Source organism: Serinus canaria, chromosome 20 (assembly GCF_022539315.1).
Source record: "Serinus canaria isolate serCan28SL12 chromosome 20, serCan2020, whole genome shotgun sequence".
Taxonomy (NCBI): Eukaryota; Metazoa; Chordata; class Aves; order Passeriformes; family Fringillidae; genus Serinus; species Serinus canaria.
The window spans coordinates 3,149,850-3,155,849 of NC_066333.1; the positions used below are offsets into that span (position 1 = coordinate 3,149,850).

Here is a 6,000-nt window from a genome sequence, read left to right on the forward strand (position 1 = left end):
TCCTGCTTGTTTATGCTTTGGGTTGTAGCAACCGTTATTTTAGGGGGAGGCCGTGTCCAGAATGGGCAAAGCCTGGAAATACAGCCATGGAGTGGGGCTGGGGGGATTTGTAGCACTGGGGGCTGGGAAAGCAGTGCCTGCCTTTGCTCCAGTTGCAGGAATTCACCTGATAAATCCTCTGAGTGGATGCAGCAGGCATCCACAGCCTGCCCCAGTTTGTCCCACGGAGGCAAGCCATGCTGCTAAGCCACAGTAAAGGGATTAGGATTGGAGAGTGGAAAAATGCCAGGAAGAGAGTTTGGAGGACAGAGCTGATCTGCCAAGGCAGCACATGGGGTACACTGGGGTCCCCTCACAGCTTCAGGGGTCCATGATGGCCACGGAGCCTCACCCTTTGCACATTTTCTGGAGTTGATGCCCAACCCAGCAAAAAATCTGGATTAAGGTAAGAGCAGAACCAGGAGAAGGGAGGGACCCCACAGAAACATCCCAAATTCAGGGGTGGCATTGAGCACTGTAAGTGATGTTAAATGAAGTGTGACATGGTGACAGGTGGGCAACACTGAGGAGGAAATAAAATTATTTCTCTCCCCCACAAATGCCCCTGGGGACTGCCCTGCTGGGCCACTCACCCTGTAAACAACAGGGTGAACACCCCTATGTGGAGTCACAGACTCAGCACCCATGGGCTGCTCCCCTACTTGTCCTCCAGGATCACCCACCACTGCACCCTGCTCATCCCATCTCTGCAGCAGCAAAGATTTCACAGGGATTTTACACTAGAAATCTCCTGGCTCGGAAAAAAATGCTGGGAAGCTGCAGTCCAGAGAGACTCATTTGAATGCCCCAGGGATTGTGTGCAGAAGCAAACAGCCCATTTTGTGGCTGCAGGAGCCAGGTTATGCTCAGTGGAGGAGCTCAAGAGACAACCTACCTTCAACCTCCTCTGCACAAACCTCGGAGACACTGTCTCTCCCTGGGGAGATTATTAAGGAAACTAAGGAGCGGAAAGGTGGGATGCAAACTGCCTGTTTCCAGCTCAGGAAAAAGAAACCATGCATTTTTAGAGAAAGAGGAGGCAACAGCTGTGTCCACACATGCACTTGAAGGACATCAGCTCTTTCAGGAAGGGCTGAGCTTCAGGGTGATGACCCTGAGCAGTGACAGGGCAGGAGAGGGACCGGTGCAGTTACATGTCGCAGAAGCAGAATTAAACCCTCAGATCTCCTACCCAAGGGGAGTTACACATTGACTTTGGCTCCTGCAAGAATGCAGCAAGCTCTGAGGAGAGCAGGGGGCACACACTGTGCAACCCAGCAGGAGCAGCTATCTCCAAGAAGCAGAAAACAGCAAGGGACACAAAACAGGCTCAGCCACAGCTGGCTGTGCCTGGCTGGCTGTGGCAACCTTGGCAGGCACAGCCAAGCAGCAGCAGCCTGCCCGTGGGGGATGGGCAGCATTTTGGGAGGGCACACCCTCCATCTTCATCCCCAAACCTCAGCAGAGGAGGAGGAAGGGTGGGAGCAGCCTGGGTGTGTGGCAGAGGCGCCTTTGTGCGGAGCTGGGCTGCGCTGGCAGGGCTGTGCCTGCGGCTGGCCCCGTGCAAAGCCGGGGATTACCGTGCAGGAGAGCAACAAGCACGGCTTCCTCCCAGATTACAGCACAAAAGCAGCAGCTTTCAATTAACTCTGAGCAGGCAGCCCGACAGGCAGCACAGGGAATTATTCCTGAATTTGCTAGGGGGGGAAAAAAATTAAAACCAGAGGGGATTTTTAAAGGAAACTGCCCAGGGTGCTCAGGTATGTCCCCTGCCAGCAAGGGGAATGCAGGAAATGCAGAGCACCACAAGTCCATGGCGGGGTGCAATGGGTGGAAGGATGGGCAAGGCACACCCGTGTCACACACAGGGGTTTCTCTGGGTGCATTAACAGCAGCTCTGACAGCAAACACAGGCCATCCATGTCGTGCTGGAGCTCAGTGCAGCAGCCTGTCTGCTGGTCCCTGCCCCTGGCTGGCATGGCAGCTCCCCCTTGGTAATGGGAGCGAGGGAAAAATCAACATTTCTCAGCTTTACACCTGCCTCCATAAATTACCAGGCAAACAGCGGGGGGCTCTCTGCAGCCCATGCTGTGCAGCATCCGAAAAGGCAAGAGGCTGCAAAACCCCTTCCAGGGTGGCTGCTTGACACAGCTCTGGTCCCCAGCTCTGCAGGTGGTTACTGGGGCTCCCAGGCATGGTCCCTGCCCCTGTGACCAGGCAGGGTCTGGGAAGCAGCAGAGCAGGGACTCAGTGCCAACCAAGCTGCCCGGACACAGCCCCCAATAACCCTGTGGGGGCTCTCAAAGAGCCCTTGCTGCTGCCATGACTATCTTGGGGGAAACAAGGCACCCAACCACTCTAAATGTTCCTCCACAGGGCTGGGAAATGCATGTGAGCCCCAGGGGATGTGGGATGACTCAGGGCAGGGAGCAGGAGGGGGACAGGCAGCAGGAAAGGGCACTCAGCTCCCAGTGTTACACGGCTCTTGCCTAAACCCTTTCCCTCGGAGAGGAGAGGCTTTGCAGGCATCCCCTCCCCTTGCTCCAAACCCTCCCGTGCCCACTCTTTGTCTGCCTGTCCCTCTGCAGCTGCTGCCGTATCACATCTCACATTTTCCAGCCTGCTGAGCAGGGCTGGGAGCTGCTCTCCATCACACAGCTCAGCAACAGCGAGCTGGGGCAAGGACACCAAGCCACCTCCTCCCTCCCCAGGCTGCCAGCCTGCCTGTGAAAGCAGCCCTTTTTGGGGAAACACTCAGAATAACCCGTTCAGGGGGGTCACAGCAGGTGCACAGGCCTGAGAGCAGGGGCAAGAGGAGATCCCAGCACACCCAGAGAGGAAGGAGGAAAGCAGAGCCTTGCACAAATGTGGGGTGCAAAGAGAAATGGGTGAAGTGTGCTTAAACAAGTGGGTTTTATTATGGCAGCCGAGGGAGGATGGGACGTGAGCTGGCACTGCTGGAGCTCTGCTGGGAAGCTCCCAAGCCCAGCGTGCATCACACGGGCGTAGTAGCACCACACACGTCTGGCTCGTGCCAGAACGTCACCAAAGCCCTCCCGCCCCCAAAAATCCTCATCTCGCTCCAAATACACACTAGGCTTTAGCTGGTGCTGATGAATACGTGAAAAAAATATTCATCTGCAGCTTTTTGGGTGAGTCCTAGGAAATAATTCACCTGGGGTAAGTCTGATTCATCCACACTCGAGCTGCATGGCAAGATGGGCAATGCCAATCCCTTGGGTTAGGGCTTTATTTTTGTTTTAAGTCCTGAAATGCTTGCATTTTTAGCACAGATGGCACAAGCCAGCACTCTGCTGCAGCCCAGCCCAGTTTTCTGCTCCTTGCTGGAGAAACTAGGCAAATCTTCCAACATTTTTTGGAGCACAAGAGGTGTGTGCTCTGGGCTTCTGCCCAGCTGGAGCCAGGGTACCACCCCAGCCACCTCCTGCTCCAGAGTCAGGAGAAGTGAGCTACAACACAGAAACGTGGATATAAGCAGGATGCACACGTCAGGGAGGGGACACAAGTTCTGGCAAAGAAGGGACAATGCCACCAGCATCCCCATGGCCATTCCTGGTGCATGCCTCCAGCAGCTCTGCCCTCTCCCACTGTCCCTGGCCAGGGGATTTCAGCTGGCACCCCTCAGGGCAGGTAAATCACTCACACCCTGCTGGCCTGCAGCTTGCCAGGAAGGAGATCACGTGGGAATGGAGGAAGCAGGAATGGCAGCGCTCCTTCTTGGAAACTCAGGGGCCTCATCTGTATTTTTCCAGCCCCCAGTAAATCAAAGCCTTTAAGCTGTTGCTGCTAATTTTGGCAGGAGTTGGGACACCAGCCGTGCACTGGGGCTTTGCTAATGGACAAAGGGCCTGATTGAGCATCTTCCAGTGCATCACCCAATGCCCACCTCTGGGCTGGAATCCTGACACTTTCACAAACTTGGGCACCAGTTGAGGAGAGCTGGCCTGACTTCCAACCTGCAGCACACAAAGAGCAGCTGGGGAGCCTTGGTACCCAGTCCTGAGCTCACCAGCAGCTGACTGCCCAAACAGCTCACTCACAGTTCCACCCTGAAGGAGAGCAGAGGGCACACAATGCCTGCAGACACCCCAGGATGTGGCACCTGGTGGGTGCTGGTGCCCACCAGGCTGATGTGTGATGGCTCTGTGTCCCTGTCCCCTCACAGCATCTCTGCCCTGGCTCTACCATGCCCCTACGAGCTAGGCAGACCTGGAAAAAGGCCCCAGGGAGCACAGGAACCAGTGGGAAGAAGAGAGCTGGAAAATGTCCCCAGGGTCTGGCAGCAGCAGCAGGCAGAGAGAGCAGCAGGGAGCCATGCCCAACTGCCAGGCTATGCCCAGCTGCTCGGGGTCAGGTTATGCCATACTATGTCCCAGAATGCCCAACCAGGCTGGGCACATCCATGCCATGCTGAGCTGTGCCAGCCCAGGCTGTGCCAAGCCTTGCCATGCCAAGCTGGGTCCATGCTAGGCTTGGTTGTGCTGCACCCAATGTGCTGTGCCAGGGCAAGCCATGCCCAGCTGGGTCACGCCTGGCTAACCTGGCCCACGTTGTGCCAAAGGCTGCCCTGTGCCAAGCCATGCCATGGAACACTGAGCTGAGCAGTGCCACACCACGCTGGACCATGCCCAGCTGGGCCATGCTGTGCCAAGCTGAGCTCTGCCCTAAGTTCAGCATGGCCATGCCAGGCTTAGACAAGCCAGACCCTACATCCAGTCATGCTATGCTGTGCCAAGTCAAGCCCAGCCACTGCATGGCAGGCCAGCATTCCCTGGCTGTGCCATGTTCAGGGATGCCATGCTGGGCTGAGCCATGCCAAGCCTTACACCCAGCCATGCTGTGCTGTGCTGCCCATCTGAGCCAGGCCAGGCTGAGCCAGGCCAGCCTGAGCTGAGCTGTGCCCAGTGCCCAGCCATGCCCTGGGATGCTGAACTGCACCAGGCTGGACCTGAGGATGCTGTGCCACATGGAGCTAACCCTTGGGATGCAGTGCCACGCCATGTCATGCCATTCCCAGGGATGCTGTGTCATGCTGAACCATGCTGAGCCATACCATGCCATGCTGTGCCATGCCATTGCCATTGCCAGGGAAGCTGTGCCATGCTGCACTGGGCACGGGGATGCCATGCTGTGATAACCACGGATGCTCTGTTGTGCTTAGGGATGCTGCACCATGCTGACCCCTGCCCTGGGATTCCACACCATGCCTGCTAAGGCCAGGGATGCTGCACCATGCTGAGCCATGCCCTCAGATGCCCTGCAAAGCTCTGGGACGTTAAACCACGCTATAGCCAGGGATGCTGACCCTGACTGACCCGTGCCCTGGGATGCCATGCTGTACCACTACTGTCCAGCGATGCCACACCATACCGAGCCGTGACAGGGACGTCACTGCACACCGAGCCGTGACAGGGATGCCACACCGAGCCGTGCCCACCTTGAGATAGTCGTTCTCGGAGCGCAAGTCCTCCAGCTCGCGGAGCAGCCCGTCGGTGCCGGCGTCCAGCAGCTCCTCGGTGAGGTCGGAGAAGGCGAGCGAGGTGCTGAGCTGCAGGCGGCTGCTGGCCACAGAGGCGGCCGAGGGCTCCTCGGGCAGCGGCGACGCCTCTCCGGCCGAGGGCGGCGGCGGCGGGGCGCTGCCCGGGGACTCGCCATCGCTGCCGCTCAGCCCCAGCTCCAGCGACAGCAGCTTCGCCTCCTCCGAGGCGCTGCAGTCCGACACCTCCGAGCTGCTGTCGGTCAGCCCCGAGCCCGGCCCGGGCGCGGGCACCGAGCGGGGTCCCGACCCGCTCCTCCTCGCCCCGGGGGCCGCCGTCTCGGCTCCGTGCCGCCGGCCCTTGGGCCGCGCCGCGCCGCGCCCCGCCGGCCCCTTGCCGCCGGCCCGGGCCCCCGCCGGGCCCCGCTTGTCGGGCCGCCCGTCCTTGCCCCCGCCCGGCCGCC

General features: G+C 58.7%; 1 protein-coding gene across 2 annotated transcripts in view; it reads right to left on the reverse strand.

The window, feature by feature from the left end:
• SOGA1 (suppressor of glucose, autophagy associated 1) overlaps positions 1 to 5,659 on the reverse strand; it is a 29,025-nt gene extending 23,366 nt beyond the window's left edge. Inside the window, exon 1 of one of the 2 annotated variants that reach the window (XM_009093182.4) lies at positions 5,498 to 5,659. The gene's annotated coding sequence lies outside the window, so the exon portion shown is untranslated. The remainder of the gene's footprint in view (positions 1 to 5,497) is intronic. The other variant, XM_050982122.1, reaches the window with a different exon arrangement.
• Positions 5,660 to 6,000: the final 341 nt, after the last annotated feature.